The sequence below is a fragment of the Tamandua tetradactyla genome, chromosome 21, assembly GCF_023851605.1.
Source record: "Tamandua tetradactyla isolate mTamTet1 chromosome 21, mTamTet1.pri, whole genome shotgun sequence".
Lineage (NCBI taxonomy): Eukaryota > Metazoa > Chordata > Mammalia > Pilosa > Myrmecophagidae > Tamandua > Tamandua tetradactyla.
Window position 1 is genome coordinate 49585273 of NC_135347.1, and position 18817 is coordinate 49604089.

Below are 18817 nucleotides of genomic sequence, written 5' to 3' on the forward strand. Positions count from 1 at the left end.
TGGCTTTTCTAGGGGGCGTACATCTTTTCAAACCAGCACAATTGCATTCCAGCAGATAGCAAAGTAAGATAGTATATTTACCTGAATGCCTTAGTTTGGGCATTTTTATGGCCTTAGAACTGTAAACTTGTAATTTAATAAACCTCCTTTATAAAAGCTGTTCCATTACTTGTATGTTGCCTTCCAGCAGCTTTAGCAAACCAATACATATGGTAACGCTATGTTTAACTTTTTGAGAAACTGCCAAACTGTTTTCTATATTGGCTGCACCATTTTACATTCCACCAGCAGTATAAGAGGGGAGGATTCCAAATTCTCCACATTCTGTCAACACTTGTTAATGTGTCATTTCGTTATAGCCATCCTAGTATGTGAAATGGTATCACATCGTGGTTGTGATTTGCATTTTCCTTTTCGTGTGCTTATTGGCCATTTGTATATTTCTTTAGAGAAATGTCTATTTGAATCCTCTGCCCATTTTTAAATTGGATAATTTATCTTTTTGTTCTTGGGTTCTAGAAGTTCTTTATATAATTGAGATACGTATCAGATATATGATTTGCAAATGCTGTCTCCAAACTTGTGGATTGCCTTTTCATTTTCTTGATGGTGTCCTTTAAAGTACAATGGTGTTTAATTTTGATTAAATACAACATCTATTTTTGTTGTTGTTATTTATGCCTTGTTTGTCATATGTTAGACACCATTGTCTAATCTAAGGTCACAAGGATTTACTCCTGTTTTTTTTCTAAATGTTTTATAGTTTTAGCTCTTATGATTGGGTCTGTAACCCATTTTAAGTTTTGTATATGGTGTGTGGTAGGAGTACAACCTCATTCTTTTGCTGGTGGGTATTCAGTTGTTCCAGGACTACTTATGAAAAGACTATTCTTTCCCCCATTAAACTGTCTTGGCACACGTGTTGGAAAAAGCATGTCTGCTTTTAAAAACTTGATATTTTGTTCTAATAAAAGGTGGTAGAGTGAGAATGGCTATCTTCTGGGCTCTTGGCAATTTTCTGACATGTTCCTGAATGGTTGTTACAGCTGTCATTCATATTCGCAGATGGCTTTCACACAGAGAAATCGCTAATTCTACAACTCATCTAACTGAAATGGGATTTTAAATGGGACTCTGTCTTGGTTTCAGCGGGGGTTCTGGGGTAATAGGTGTCTTTGTACAAATTAGCAGAAAGGGCACCCCCACTGGGCAGGTGAATTACAATAAGTTGTACCTTCTGGCACACTGTGGGGCCAAAGAAGCAAGGGCTGGGTTTCAGACTTTACCCATTCCCTTAGCCAGGCATCTTTGTGAAGCACCCAGGGAGCACAATAATTAGTGGTAGTCCTAGATTCCATCTACAGCAACATTCCAGACTGAGTTGTGAGACCAGCCAAACGGGACTTACAAAACAGGTGGTAAAAATTGCCCACCCTAATTACATGAAAAGAGGTTGGAGAAGCCAGGAGAGAGAGAGTATCTCTGGAGAGAGTTGTGCTGTGAGTCTATCTCCCCCAAAGGGGAAGGGAGGGAGATGATTCCTCCTCCCCTTAAGTGTGAGTGTCCTTTTGGGGCCACCCAGAGTGTGTCTCCTGTGCTCTCTAGAGTGTAGTGGTTGCATGTCTGACACAGGCCTGGAAAAAGATATCTACTGGCTCAAGCTACCTATAGCCACAGGATAGAGAAGAATAACTATAGTATCACAGCCAATGTTCTGTGGACATGAGTGAGCCATAAATGAGCACGTGAGGCTGGAGTTGTCTAAAATCCATCCAAAAGGACCACCTGGAAAGTCTCAGCCTAAAGGGGTAAAAGTATTCCGCCAGACTCCAGGGCTAATGGGGAAATCAGAAAAAACCAGCTGGAAAAAATACATTTCCCTTTTTCAAATACCCATCCGGTGAGAACTCTCCAATGATATGGGGGTCTCCAAAAAATGAATAGAAATGTCCATGAGAGAAAAAGTCAGGTTTAAAAATTCACCAAGTCTGAAGAGCCCAGCGCCGGCTCAGGCTAGTACCAGCCAAGGCAATGTTTGCCTGTGTCCTTACCTCTTGTTTTCTCCCTCACCCATACCCCAACCCTAGAGGGTCAGAAGTCACAGCTGGTGAGTGGCAGGAAGATGTGGCAGAGTAAAGAGAGAAGCCAACTACTGGCACGTGGCCTCCCAGTGGAGACTCAAACATTGATAAAGGCACTTTAAGTTCAAATCCATGTTTGAAGTTTTAACTATTACACAGAACTAGGCATTTTAATTACTGACATGACTAAAAGTTTCCTACAGCCTTTGTATCAGCTAAGAATATGTATATGTGCAATAATTTCTGTTCAAAGGCAGGGGACAAACAATCTCCACAGAGTAGATTTGAATAAGCACCAAGTGTGTGTTTGTAGATGGGCAGGGTGGGTAATATTGTATTTTGTTTGCACCATTTATTCAACATGTCCATTTGTCAACTACCAAAATCAATAAAACACAATATGAAAAGTAGCCATGCCTCTATATATCAGATAATGCCACTTCAAGGATCTTTTTAAAAATTCAATTCCATTCCATTTAATGCAATTCAAACAATACTTTAAGGAACTCCCTAAAGAAATAACCATATTGTAATTTGGACATTGATAGCTCTAACATGATTTAAACACAGCTTCACTTTTTCTGTCTTAATATGTTTCCAATCCTCTGCATCCTTTTGTGCCTAGTTTTGATAATCCTGTCACTTAGGGAGGGTTCTTTGGGCTCGGTTTCAAGGAGTCAACAATTAATGAAATAAGCTCAGCAGAGGGATATGTTTTCAAAGACTTCTCCACATTGTTTGAAAACATCCTATATAATTCCATCATACTTGATTATAACATGAAGAGAAACAAAAAAGCTAATCGTGACATAGAAGCAACTTCATGTCAAATAATGCCCATGAATGAGCCAATTTAGTAAACTGTGAATTTACTTAGCCTCTTTGAACATCCATAAAAGGGACTTAGCAACAACTGTATTTCCATATGCCAGGTGAAATCCTCAGAGGGAACAGGCCTCAGTTTAATAATGAAAGAGAAGGGAAAGGGCTGATAATTATTCTGTCTAAACAGTGTTTTGCGGCCTAACATTGATTGTGTCGTGAAATCTCCCATGAGACTGGAGCAGGCAGCCTTGCCTTGGCTTTCACAAACCTCATGCAAATTATTTAAACATTTTTGCAATTATTTTCCTGAAACCAAGTTTTGGCCCGATGCCTAGAACGGAAAAGTCATCACAGCGCACCCAAGAAACCAGAGATGCAGGTTCCAAAAATTCTCTGGGGATCCTTACAACTGACTGTCTTGGAGGCTGATTTCCATATCACCATGTAAACATATGAGTCTATTGGTCCTGCCTTTAGAGAGGCTTCAGATAAGGACAGCACAAGTAAGCAAATGTTTAGGCAATTCAATTCTAGTTATCTTGCTATAACTTGACTGTATGTGCAGTTTCTTTTAATGTCCTTTCTAACTATCTGTGTAAAAAAAAAAATGTTTCTGTTGGCACTTTCTTAAATCCTTGATGTGTCTATGACTCCCCTTTTTAATGTTAATCACAGAAAGAAGCCTGTCCCTTCCTTTTTACTGTTTCCCAGACTTTATATCTGCTTATTTGTAAGGATAATTTTATAATTAATGCAGATGACTGGCCTAAAAATGATGACCCTCTTTTGTACTATTACTTCATGCTGAGGACAAAGAGGATACAGGAAAATTACTCCTTGGCCCAGGAAGTTTATTAAAATGCTAAATGAAGGTCTGGCGGCAGCTCAAAGAACTTTAAATAACCTTGCGGTGGAAAACCTCCAAAACCTCTTTTTACCGTCAGCTTAAACTAGGCTGGCTGTGACAAAGACTAAGAAAATAAGTAGTTTCAAGAGTGCAAAAACACATCTATTTTTAAAAGGTAGGTCCATCCAATGGTTGCAGGCAAATGTGACATGGCCTCCGAAGGATGATGACGTTGGTTTATCGTAAAGCAGTTTTGCCAGGTTCGCAGGCTGTCCTCCACAGATTCAGCGTGCCAAGCGTGGCCACAGGTGTGCAGAAGGAAGTGTAATGACATCATGGTCGGTGCAGTTTTCTCTCGTTAGTCCGCGCAAAACAAGACACTGACGCTTTCTGTGAATGATGTTCTTGTGGCTAAAATTGCATGGAATTAAAACATAGAGTTACATAACGTAGAATGGCAATTTTCTACTCCAATTAATTCCACCCTCAGAGCTGAGGACTCTTACTCCATCTATGGTGTCCACTCTAATAGGTTTGCCCAATCCTTCAGCTTCAACAAGTTGCAGACTTCCTAAAAGATAAGACTCTCCAGGGCAAAGGGGTTGAGCTGTGGAATTTGTAAATTATGACTAGGGGATCTGAAACTCTTATTAGGATTTTCAGGAAACTCTGAAGGAATGGAGGCACCACATAAAGTTGCTCACGGAGAGAAGGTAACCTTTTAATGGGATCTCAGGAAGAACCAAAGAAGTAGAGCTCTACAGCCTCAGACAAGCCAACAAAGGCTGGAGAGAAGGAATGTTTCAGAGCTCTTATACGGAGTGCTAATATCCCATTCCCTATCCCTGCCCTTTCTTTTCAGTCTTCCTAACTCACAGATGTACAACCTCAGCTAATAGAGTTCGTCTCACATGGCCTTGTTCCCAGCTCCTGATGCTGTCCTCACTGGAACAGGGGTACATGGGAAAGAGATCTCCCTGGGCTCCATCTACGCGTGTTCTACCAACCCTTGCCCTGCAGCTGAACATCCCAGGTCCAGCTTTAGTCAAGAAGGACTTAAGGAAGCCTGGAATCCAATATTGTACAGCTGGCCAGCTAGCATGGAATGTGTGTCTTAGTTCTGATACCAGGGCTTCGAAGACCTGCTCCCATCTTATTCACTGGTCTTAAAACTGCAGCCCTGCCATTTATGCTCCTGTCCTGGGGCTCCACCCTGGTAATTCATCTGTTATGAGTCCTTCTAGATCTAAAGTTCATCTTGTTCTTATTTTTTGCCTCCCAGGCTGCTCCTGAACCTCAGACCATGGGCAGGACACTCAATCCTTGCATGTCAACAGCTTTCTGGATTCTTCGTTAGGCATCATGCCCCAATCCTGCCAGCCTCCTGACTGGACTTCCACCAGGTCAGATATCAAGTTCTTTTGCTGTTGGACTGAACTCCTGGAGCTGGGTTTGTGCCCCCCACAGCCTGTTTCAGCCTAGAGGGTCGAGACAGCTCCTTATTCTGCCCTTTCCAGTATCTGACTCATTCTGGTTAACTAGGCCACCTCAGGCAGAGCCCTGAGATATGAAAGCTTGACTCAAGTGGCTGACTTCTCTCTGTCTGGTGCTAATTGAAGCTGGAGGCATATTTCAGATTATCTTGTACCATGATCTATGCTTCTACCTCTGTAGCTGCCATGCTTTTCAAGGCTTCTTTAGGACAGTTAATATCACATATACTATTTACTGATCAAATTGAGGCTGTTGTTACACATGCATTGAGAATCTTAATTTTGAAAAATACTTCATGTTTTAGGACAATAGACATGATTAAATGTTTGAGGGAGAAACAGGCTACAAAGCTTTAGAAAGCTGTGTGCTTCCACTGTGGCAGATATCACATGGGATTTTGACTGCTTGACATCTAACCTGCCTTACCAGGCTTGCGACCTCCCACCATGTGATTCTTATGCAGAGAAACTTTTACAGAGGCAAGAAACTGTGAACCTCTCCATCACCGCTCCCTCACTGCTGGGGCAGCCATGTCGCCTGGGCTTCCCCATGCGCCCAGACCCACCCAGGCTTGGAATTGGCAGTCAGTAACCTACAGAAGCAAGGACAGTGGAAAACCCATTCATCAGCGAGAACAACACAGTTTCCAGGGCAGTCGGACCCACAGAGCCGGCATCAGTGTCTGGGCTGCCAATGGCAGACGTACAAGATTTGGTGAAAAGTCTTCATTATGGCAGCATAAAGGTCTAACCAAAATGATTCCATGGCACCATCTAGCTTGTGGTTTTGGTTACCCAATCGCCTTGTGTTACTCTTTCTCCTATTTTTCCCCAGGATTGGTTCTCTAGGCTTTCCTGTGAACTTCTGAGCTACCAACTCTCTTTTCAATAAATTCCTTTCTACTTAAGGGAACCACAGCTCTCTGTTGTTTACAGCTAAGAATCCTGGCTAGTACACTAGTGTTATTTAAAATGCAGATGAAAAGACTTGATGAACACTAAATGTTAATCATGGTTATCACAGATTTAAATTCTCTTTTTTCTTATGCACATTTTCTAAAATTTTAGTAAAATTGTATTACCTTTTGCTTCAGTTTGCTAATGCTGCTGGAATGCAGTATACCAAAAGTGGATTGACTTTTACAAAGGGGATTTATTACTTTACAAATTTACAGTTCCAAGGCCATGAAAATGTCCAAATTAAGGCACCAACAGGAGGATACCTACTTAGAGGAAAGGCAGCGGGCATCCAGGTTCCTTTGTCACATGGGAAGTCACCTGGCAACATCTGCTGACCTTCTCCCAGCTCCTAGTTTCAAAGGGCTCCCTCAGCTTCTGCCATCTCCTGGGGCATTTTCCTTCTGCATCTCCAAATGTCTGCATCCTTTCCAAAATGTCCCTCTGTTAAAGGACTCCAGTAAATGGATTAAAACCCACCTTGAATGGGCAGGGTCACATCTCCATGGAAACAACCTAATCAAAGAGTTCCTCTATAATAAGTCTGTACTCAGAAGATTGGATTAAAAGAGCATTTTTGTTTGTTTGTTTGTTTGTTTGGGAGGGTACAGAATGATTTCAAACCAGCACATCTTTGTAATCAGAAAAAAGTAAGTTTCAAAATTTGAGATTGCTTTGGATCCTTATTGTCCTTAATTGTTGGAAAAACTACTTGATAGCTCAAATAGAATTCATTTTGCTTCTATCACAGTAGGGTATCTGCTATCTTTAAGCTTGGCCTGGGCAAATCATAGTAATGATAAGAGAAATATCATTACATTTGGTAAAAACTCCCCAAGACTAACTCTTACTTCTTAATCTAATCTATACATATTGTTTATCTGTTTCAGAGCTCAATAGTTCTTTGAAGGATGCCCTGAGAAAATTAAGCTAATGTTTGTGGAACTTTCACACAATCTGTGAAAGGAGGAATTTCTTAATAGCTTTGATATTTACAAATGTGCATGTATAAGCATAGGAAGTTCTCTCTAGAATAATCTTTCTGGAATATACCTATAGAATAATCATTTAGAATACTAGAGTATTGAACTCACTATTGATTCATGCAGTTGGCCTGAGTATTTACCAATAATGGTTTGAGTAGCACAGAGGAAAATATATAATAGCTTCCCTCCTTAGAACAAAATCCCAATAATTAAGATGAAACAAAGCCCACCACTGCTAAGAAGCAGAGATGGACCCTTACTCCCTGTGGGATCATCCAGAGGTTCTCAGTGCCCCAGCCTCACACTATGAGATTGCTGGCTTTTGGTCATGGACCAAAGATCAACGTCACAGGAGTTAATGGCTTCCTATAACTCCATCAGTACTTCTGAAAAAGAAGTCAAGGGAACTCAGTAGATCTGGACCAGTTGTGGTCACTGGCTTGCTGCAGCTTTCCAAGTACAGGGACCATATAGATCATGTAAGCTCAAACAGTATAGCATAGCATAGCAGAAAGAGCATGGAATTTAACCTGACTTGGTGCTTAACAGTCAGCCATTGGTCAGCTGTGTGACTTCCATGAGTTACTTGACTTTTCTGAGCTCAGTTTTACTGAGGAAATACAAGATACATTTGAATATCAGATCCATGTAATGACATTAAAGGAGAAAACATATGTAAAGCTCTCAGCATGATCCTTGACTTATAATGGGCACCAGTAAATGGAAATTCTCTCTCTTCATATCCATCACCCCTCTTCCCTTTATTTTTCTGGGAAAATATTTATATTTTAGAAAGACTGACTTCAGATAGAGTTTTTGCAATAAGACAGTTACTTTATTTAAATCTCTCATATCTTGTGAAAGGCCGTCATTACCTTTGAATTATTATCTAGAAAGAGATGCCTTGCCCAAATCATGAAAAATTATTGATAATAGGAAAGATTCTCAATTAGCTGAGCAAATGCTTTATGTCAATATCACATGTGACGGAAATGGATGGTCATTTAACATGTAGGAATCAGTGTTAAAATTCAGGAAAAAGGTGTTAGAGCTCCTGGGACTGAACAGTTCAACAAAAAAGAAGGATTGACATTTGCTTGGTTAAGCATGCCAAGCTTTAACAGATAGTCAACATTTTCTTCTGCTCATTGAATAAGGAAATACTCCATATTGAGCAAAATGCCTTCATAAATTCTTTGCGTATAAATAATTAGCTTGGACATTAAGATACAGCTTCCCATATCCTTCCAAATAGTATTTTTCTTGCCAACATGTAAATGGGACTGTAGTCTCTGCTTGAGAAGGTGACGCAGGAATAGAAGTGCAGAAAAGAAGGAAAATCAAACTGAAGAAGAAGCTCTGTCAAAAAAAATCAATAATTTTGCTGCTGAGAAATTGCTGCCACCCTTATGCAAGAAGGGGTAGAAAGGTCAGACCAAGCTAAATTGTGTGATAAATTAGTCTATAAAGTAGTATGTATCAGGGTGGGCCATGGTGGTGCAGTGGCAGAGGTCTTGCCTGCCATGCAGCAGACCTGGGTTCGATTCCCAGTGCCTCTCCATGCAGGAAAAAAAATAAATAAATAAATAAATAATAAAGTAGCCTGCATCAGGAGACTAATTTAACTGCACTTTTTACAGGTTTTTCCTTCATTAAAATCTTAAAATTAAGCTGAGTACAAGACATACCACATCTACCTTAATGATTCAAACAGCACCAACCATGCCCAGGGAAAACAGCATTCGTTATTAGTATGATCAATGTCTACACAAATATTAAAACGAAACACAATTTTATTTTTCTTCTTAACATTTTAGACAATTCCAAGTCATAGAAAGACAAAGGAAATATATTTTTGTTTTACTAAATATATTTTTGTTTTTGGGGAGGGCCCAAGTGTCCACTAATGTTCCCACATTACAAATTGCAAGTTATAAATAATTAGATGACCACACTGAGATTTATATGTTTATAAACACTCAGATGCGGGCTCTCAGGTGTTGTCCTCAGTTTCCCTTGTGAAAAGAAAAACTTTTCATGCAATTTAGGATCTCACAGCTTTATTGAGCAATTCGTGAATCCGGCAACATCCCACTCATAAGTAGAAGGGAGTGGAAAAGAGAGCTTACACAGGGCCAGTGCAGAAGCCAGTGAGGAAGTGCTCTGTTTGGCTGATGTAGGTTTCCATTTACATAGAGGAGTTTAGGAAGAGGGGGGCAGGTGTACATTGATTACTATGGCATGCTTGTCCATTCTGATATGCTCTCTCTCCTCGACTGAAACTGCTTTATCACCAGGTGCTACTAGCCTGCAGATCTTTATGGTGTGTTCCATTGTTCCATCTTCTCAGAAAGTCCCTGCAGGTCAATCGTTTTTGTCTTCCAGAAGGGCCTTTCTTGAAAAGGGATCTTCTCCAGGTAATGCCCAATGCAGGTGGCCACTGTTATTTTACTTAACACCCTCATCTTTACTTGTTATTAAGGTAGTTATATGTTACAAATAATTTACATTCTACTGGTTGTCACTTTCTATGTTAAGAGAAAGATAAGATACTAGGGAGATGAACTTCAATTTTAAAACATAGTTTTATCCAAGTTCCCTACCTTTTTAATATGAATAACTCTAAGAGTTATTTTTTTTAAATTCTAGATAAAAAAGTTCTAAATTAGGAGCATGGTTAAAAAAGCAAACTATAGAACAATGCAATCCAGACAACACATGCCTGCTAGAGTATAAGATGGATGCGAGGGTAATTTAGTGGTAGAATTCTCACCTGCCATGAGGAGACCCTTTGTGGTTCCCAGTCCATGCACTTCCCAAAAAGCAAACAAAGGACAAACAAAAATTCAACAAGTAGTGCTGCAATAACGGGATAACCTACGTGGAAAAATAGCAAAATGTGACCGTGTGATATAACTTGCAAAAAAAAAAAAAGGCCAGTGCAAGGTTAAATATATTAATGTGGGTTTCTCATGAAGAACTGCATTGGTGCACCAAGCAAATAATCCTGAGCATGGAACTTGCAAATATAACTTCCATATGTAAGGGGAATATTGAGAATAAAAGAGGGGAAAGTGTCAATGAAGTATCACATCATGTGTTTTGATGATATTGATAGGAATTGATTTTTTCAAATGCCAAATTTAAAAGGTTCTAAAGTGAAATAAAGTTAGGAAACTGTCTTAAAGCTAATGCTTTGCTTTTTCCTCCTATTTTCATTTTCGTTTTTTTTTATTATTATTTTTACTTCAACAATCCCCTAATCCGCCAAGAAATTAAAATACACTGAAATCTTCCAAAGGGTAGCAATAATATAGAGTTCTTCTAATGCAAAAGAAAGCTAGGTTTACATACTAAAACAAATTGCCTGATGGAACACTTTCCTAAAGTTTCTAAGATTTTTATAGCGTAGGTATATTAAAATTTGCATCAGGGAAAAGAAAAACGTTCTCCTATCCTCACCATTCCATTCCATCCAACAATAAATCCCATCAGCTCAGTATAGCCATGTGTCATCCTCATTTTACAGCAAGGGAGGTAAAGATTGAGAGAGGCTGAGCAATTTATCCAAGGTCTCACAGCTAGTTCCTCTTCTATGTTATACTGATAATAAGTTGGGAACAAGATACCTACACTGAAAGTTTTACTTCATAATCCCCCCAAATCTTAACAATGTAAACTACTTCCCAGCCCTCAAATAATTACTACCACAACAAAGTCTGAAGTTAGTTTCTTTCTGGTTATTGCAAAATATATATTGTCATCCCATTTATCAAGCACTTGACTGTTTTAAATAAGTGAATCTTTCAGATAACTAAGGCTTACTCGTTAAATGGCAAAACTTCATTTAATTACATCGTGTTTGGTAAAATGCTTCTATGATGTACTGTGTATTTTTCAGTCTCCTTAAACAGAGTATATTTAGCAGAATCAAATGTTTTTAGAGTAACGCATGGTAATTTTTAGGAACATTACTTATTACTCTGAACAAAAAGAGGTTCCTATTTGTCATAACAGGACCAGATATATAATTTTCAGGGCCCAGTGCAAAAACGAAAATGAATGGACCCCTGTTCAAAACTTATTAAGAATTTCAAGATGATGACATCAGAGCATTAAGCCAAGTTGCCCAAGAAATTGCCCCTGCATCATATCCCACATAGTGCCTTATACATAATAAAAATTCAAAAGTATTTATTGACTAATATCCTTAAGATTGACTGAGTGGTGTTGGACTGTTTCCTCTACTTTAAATAAATACATATGTTATGATGATGTAAAGATAAAATAGCATCACTTGAGTTATGCATTAAGCACTATTCTAAGTGCCTTACATGCCTTATTTCATTTGATCTTCAGAAAACCCTGCTGAAGAAGTTTCATGTAGGATCATATGGCTGCAAGTAGCAAACCCAGCTGGACTGGTTTCACCAAACTCAGGCTTATTTTTCACACATGACAAGAAGTCTGCAGGCAGGCAACCCAGCAGCTCCACAAATCAAGAAATCAGACCATTTCTCTCTCTCTGTTCCACCACTCTAAGAAGTGGCTTTCGCCCTCGTGGCTGTAACGTACTTGCCTCATCTCCAGGTGTCATTGCCCTGTTCTAGACAGCCAAAAAGGAAAGAAAGAAAAAAAGTGACAAGGTAACACCTAGTTTCTGGCAGGAAATAGATGGCCTACTCAAACTGAGGGAAATTGAGGAAAGTGCCACAAAAGCTCAGCCTACAACAATGTGGGCAAGGATAAGGGAAAGACGAAGGGGTGAACCCCCCTGAGGCTAACAGTAGTGGGAAGCCTTGACCCTGCTGGGGCCTGGAGGGCAAGGAGGGGGAGTGGCAACCAGAACCCAAAGAGGGTAGTTACGGCTGAAGGTCAAGGCCGTGCTCTGGGCAGTACTACCCTCCTGCACCTGCCAGTCTTGTGACTCCCATGGCTGAACCCAGCTGACGGCTAGAATCCATAGAAGGTGTGAATCCGCGTAGGTTTAGCGCTGGACACGCAGAGGAGAGAGGAAGGGGATCTAGAATAGAAAACAGAAAACATCAGCAGTGTCTAGATCGAGAAAGCAAAATTAAAAAAAACAAAACAAAAGCAGATTTCTGCTTGTGTCTCACTGATCAGAATTGTGTCATATGGCACTCTTTGCTCAGTGGGGCTGGGATTTTAGACACTGGGGTTTTGTACGCTTCCATTCCAAAAAAATGGGATTCTATTAGTAAAGAAGGAGGGGAGAATGCATCATAGGCATATAACCAGCAATATTTAATAGATGTTACTACCTTCCGACTCCTCCCCCATGTGAGAAATGAGGAATGTGAAGCTCATAGACCACCTTTGATCTCTAAGTTTAAATTCATATGTCTCCCTTTTCTATAGTTTTTATGTTCATTCCCCATTGGCACTTCTCATTGTTTTCATTGTGCCTCCTTTGAGCAATTCCCTTCTTCTTATCTGCTAATCTTAATCTGCTATGGTTTGGGGCATTAAATTGACAGGAGTAAATGGGCTCAGAGCAGGACCTAAATAGCTCCCCCAAGAGTGCTTGCACATGAATGTCACAGAAGCATTGCTTAAAATAGCCAAAAAGGGAAACAACCTTATAATAGCCAAAAAGGCCTGCCAACTGATGGATGGATGAATAAAACGTGGCCTATCCATACAATGGAACATTCTTCAAGAAAGAAGTACTGATTCTTGGTGCAACGTGGCTGAACCTTGAAAACATTACGGCAAGAGAATGAAGCCAGACAAAAAGGCCACATATTGTATGATTCTGTTTATATGAAAAGTCCAGAATAAGCAAATCCATAGGAACAGAAAATAGATTAATAGTTGCCCAGGGCTGAGGGGAGGAAAGTGTGTGGAATGACGGCTAACGGGTTGGGGCTTCTTTTCAGGTGATTGAAATGTTATGGAATCAGATGGTGATGATTGCATAACCACTGAATTATACACTTTAAAGGAGGGAATTTTATGATATATGAATTCTAACTCAATAAACCTGTTACATTAAACAAGAAAGAAGAAAAGGCCCAAGCAGCATACATAACATTTAGACACATTTGGAAGTTTAGAGGCTTTTTGCTCAACTTCTGGTTTCTACAAATATGTCAGTGGATTGATGTAAGTGCAAAAAGGGACTCCAGATAAATGAGCTACTACTAAATAAAAACAAGAAATTCAGAGAGAAAGGGAAAGGGGAGAGCAGAGCAGTTTCTTTTGTTAGGGGTCTATGTTTCTTGCTACTCTGCTGATCTTTCCGAGTCCTGGAATTCAATTTGAGAAGCACTGGTCAAAGCCATTTGGTAGATCCAAGAGAATTTGTATCAGGACCTCACATTTAATCCAAAGGACTATGTCCAGTCATCTGAAAAACACTAGAAGGGGTCTAGAGTTGTTTGACACTCTTGTCAGAGATCTAGTGATGGAGAGAGACATGTTGAAGAAAAGTAATTGCCTGGAGGTGTTAAATGCTTTTGTAGATAGCTATCTTGGTTCTATACTTTAAAATAAAACAACCTGCAAAGTCATTATCAAGCTTTATATTGAGAAATTTAAGAGCTGAAACAGAATGACATTGCTACAGACGTACAGCATACAAGGAAAGAGACAGGCTTAAAGAAGTGACTCATTCCAGGGAGAAGCTCAAAAATGATCACGAGTTTATAAGCCAAAATTGAGTTCAGAGGCAGAAGCCTGAGGGATGTTGCCCCAAAAGAGAAATCGTTATTCAGGAGGCTTACTTCAAATATTCCAGAAGGAGAAAATTGCTTCTGACACAGGATGACCCTGTTTTTTTGCAAATTAAAAGTAAAAAAAAAAAAGTAAGTCAATTTGAAATAATGCAGCATAAAATAATTAATAAATCTTCATTCACAAAATGGAAAGAATGTAAAATCTAAAACCGCTTCTAAATATATTGAGAATCTCAATTTCAAAGCTAGTGTGTAAGGGATTTGTAAATTGGCTCTATGCTAATGCTGCAGTGATCTCACTTTTAGCTGATTAAGTAGAAATTGCTATCCTTTTTTTTTTTTTTCGGTCATGATTAGGTTGCCATTGATGGAGCTTTGAATCCACTAGGTCTTCAGAACTTCCTCCTTCGTGGAATGTTACTGCCCTTTGAACGGATCATGGGAATTCCCAACCCCAGGGATCTCTACGTAATACTGATGAGAGAAGTGGTTCCACAGAAACCCTTTTATCCAAAATAATCAGGACAGGAGTGGTTAATTAATGGAAGATGTTGGTTAGAGAGGTGAATTATTTTAAAAAACCATAAATAAATAAATAAAACTTTTATTTTTAATGAAAATGTCCATGTGTTAATTTGCCAAGCTTTTGATATAATGTCCAGTTTTTTCCTTTGAATGTTGGTCAGTTGATTGTAGTTCAGACTCATCCTTTCTTGCATAAACCACATCCATTACACAGCCTCTATTATTTCCATTTATAATTTCTTTAAAAGGAAGCATAAACTTAAAGACACCTGCTGAACAAACTGAGCTATGGGTCCTTCTGGATTTTTATCATTGCTTTTCCACTTTTATCATTGCCCAGCAACTCATTTTTATTGTTCAACGAAATTTTCACAGAAACAACTCTTGGTTTTTGCAGTCATATTTCTTATGTTTGTATATTTCATTTAATTTAGTTTATTAATGGTAATGATGTTTCATTGGCATAGAACAAGCCTGGACACAAATAACCTGAGTATAGAGCTCAACTTATAGGAGCAGAAATGGCTCTAGAGAGTGGGCTTCTCGCTGCAAGGGCTCAGGATGTTGTAGGGATCAGTATATGTTTGTTTGCAAGTTAGGCACACTCTCAGCAATTTGTGTCGGGCCAATTGGAGCTGCTCTGCACCACCAGTTCTGCACTCTCCCTCTTCCTCACTGCTAGATGTTCACTTAAAAGTCCGGGCCCCTCCTTTCTCAAACAGTTTAGCTACTAGTAGAAGCCAGGTCAGACCAGCCGCATCAGGTACTGGATGGGTGATGGCATGTACTCACATTTTTTTTTTACTCATATGCTATGGATCTCTAGCAATGTCACTCTGTTTTAGCTCTTTTGGGTCATGATCTAGCATTCTGGGGTGACTGTTCATTTGCAATAAGCAATGCCTAGGTCTTATTCTTTAATCTGCGGCTGGTGAGGTGGTGCTATAACATGTAAGAAACTGTTCCAAAAGCCAGATGTTAATCAAGAGCAGTTTTTGCCACCATATAAAATAATTATGTTGGCATTTCAGAATGGTATAGTAGGGGTTACAGAGTGCAGGGAAAGCCTCTCTCTGGTGCCTCCTCCAGCCTAGAGGTCCCAGCCTGAGGCTCTCCACCCTCCTGCGTTTCTCTTGGTGGAAATAGGGAAGACCTTAGAGCACATTCATGACTCATGACAAACTTGGTATCATCTCAAAACTTTCTTGAACCTGGATCCTTTAAATCTGAAAGGGTAAAGTCAATTTGCATAGTGCTGTGTGACAGAGTGTGCAGCCTCAACCACCCTGAAACCTGATGCTCCATGGAAGCAAGTCTACAGAATACTGCTTCCTTTCTCTCCCATTTCAAATCAACTTGCTGGTCAGCTACCCTGGATTTAAAAAACAATGGGGGGGGGGGTGACTTTCATTTTTTGAAGCATTTAGTGTAAAAACAGGGTAAAGAAGCTCACGGGCTAGAAGATCCTTAAGAATGGAATCGAAATTCAACATGATGTGTGTACAGTAGGAAAGAGATCAGAAATAGATAGAAGTGGGTGGGCCATGGTGGCTCAGTGGCAGAGTTCTTGCCTGCCGTGCTGGAGACCTGGGTTCGATTCCCAGTGCCTGCCTGTGCCTAAATAAATAAATAAATAAATAAATAAATAGAAGTTGCCCATTTCAGAGAAGGAATAATGGACGTTGAGAAAATGAAGCCACGTGGAAAATGGGTATGAAACAGCTAAATGGAAAACAGCCAGGACTGCTGAACAGGAAGAAACCTGTGTGTCCCCTGCTGCCCTGGGACTAGAAGAGAACAGCTTCTAGGGCACAGTTTAAAGTTGTGCTATTTCAGGGTTCTAAGTCCTTTCCATTATTTTCCTGTTGTCATCTTTATTAAACACTTTCCAAATTACAGCATGGTTTCCGTATGGTCCCAAGAGAGGAAACCCTGTGTCCAGGCTTTGTACTCATCCACACGTCTCATGTTACTGAAGAATCCACCGCCCAATTGCTCTCATATTTACCCATTTGGAGGGGAAACTTTCTTCTTCTGGCCTACTTCACCACAAACTATAAACAAATCCCTTAGCCTCATTGCTCCTGCAGTAACCCAGTGAAGGGCTTACTTTTGTCCCTGAGTGAAATCCTTCCAAAAATGTTTCCTCTTGAGGTAGTTCTCCACAAGCCCCACTCTATCCAGGCTAGATTCCTCGGCCCCAAGTTGTTTTGTGTGAACTCCCATAAACCTACATTGCCCCACATCCCTACATGTTTGAACAAAACCGTCTCCATTCTCTATCCGGGTTTTATATACCTGCAAAGTCTCCAGTAATTGTATAACCCAAAGAGCAGCTGTCCTCTTCTCCATGTGGGTTAACTGAGCACACACTACACTGCTGCCACATGGCCCCTCCCTCGCCAACTTCCAGGAATCTGGTCACCCACCCACGTTGGGATCTGTGTAGTTTCCCTGGTGATTTATGAAGAAGCACCACATCATACAACGCCAGCATCTCACCAGAAACATCCATCCCTATTAGATATCTCACCTCAAGTGTCTCCTTGGAGCTGAGAGCCACCAGAGAGCCCTACTCCCAGACTGTGCCTGCCAACCCCCAGGCCTTCTCCAGTTTTGTCTCCTTAATGTTCAGAGGCTCTTTTTCCTCCAGGTTGAAACCAGGCCCTGAGGCTTTCTTCCACCCCACAACTGCACACTTAATCAATACATCTTCTCAACAAAGGCAGGTCTCTCCCTACAGAAATTCACTCCTAGCCACTTGATTTATTCAGCTCTTGTCAGTTTATATCCGCTGGTGTCTCTACCATTGGTTAGCCAACTTCTGCTTTCCCTACCAGTGTCCAATTCTCCACTGGCTTTCCCTGCTGGGTTCTAGTCCTCCCTAGCTCCCTCCCCAGTAGCTTATCTGGACTTCTGATTTTTGGCAGCATTCTGTCACCACCTTTGTAGACCTATCTTAACATCAAACGTAACTGCCACATATTACTACCTTGTGAAATTGACCAACAGTAAACACTGCCACTCAAACAGAAGTCTGGAAAGCAACTCTCCTGGGGTGTCATTCTTGGTACAAAGAAACTAAGTATTTCACGTATTTTGCAATAATTAACTCCCCGCTTCCACCATCTTCCTGGTTATCTTAATACTCTCCACATGCTAGCGCTTGTGAGGTGACCTGGCACAATTCTGGATTTCATCCTGGTTATCTTGCTGAATGTCATAATTACCTCAGATTCAATACCAAATCCTTGATCATTGTGTATCCCTCAAGGAACCCATAGTGCAATTTTTCTTAAGCTTTAGGCTGTATTAGGATCTCTTGGAGAGCCTATTAAAAAGACAGATTCCCAGATCCCTTCTCCCAAAGACTCTGATTCTGTGAATCTGTGGTAAGGCCCAGGAATCTTCCTTTTTAACAAAGCCCCCTACTGATTCTGAAGGAAGTAATGGGCTCACAGTCTTTCCCAAAGTGGGCTATTCTTATTGCGGTGGCCCGATGGATTTTAATACTTATGTACTTGTTTTCATTTACATTAAGAAAAACCCTAGAGCATAGCAAAAGCATGGTTTCATAGATTTTATTTAGGAGACTAAGTAAAACTAGTGAGTCAGTTTAAAGAACCATTAATAAATAATGGCAGAGGTAGACCTCATGACAGAAATTGTGCAAATGGTGCACACATGATGAAATTTGAGGAACACTATTTCATGTCCTAGGACTGTTTCTAAGAATAGTTGAAGTTATTTTTAAATTTTCTAGAATGTTTCTTTTATGTATGGCACTTGCAATTTTATTTGATTATAAAAGGCAACATTTTCATATTAGAAAATCTGTAAAATAGAAAGTTGAAAATAAAAATTACTGAAAAACCATCATCGAGAGAATACCACTATTAACATTTTGTACACTGCCTTGTAATCTTTTCCTTCTCTTGTGCTCTCTCTGTCTCTCTCTGTCATTACCATTTTGAGAATATTGCATATACAGGTTTGTCGGTCTATTTATTTTGTTTGGTTTTGTTTTTTTGTTTTTTGCTATTTGTTTTTTTGTTGTTGTTGTGAAGAACAACAAGCAATAAATTTCAAAGCACACTGCAACAATTTGTTATATAGAACAGATTTCAGAGTTTGGTATGGTTTACAGTTCCACAACTTTAGGTTTTTCCCTCTAGCTGCTCCAAGACACTGGAGACTAAAAGAAATATCAATATAATGATTCAGCAGTCATACTCATTTGTTAAATCTTCCCTGTTATGACTCCACCTTCTCCTTTGAGCTTTCTCCCAATCTTTAGGGTGTTTGGGCTATGCCTGTTCTAACTTTTTCATGTTGGAAAGGGCTGTTGATAATATGGGATAGGGGGATGGAACTAGTTGGTTCTGGAGTAGGCCCGCCTCTCTGG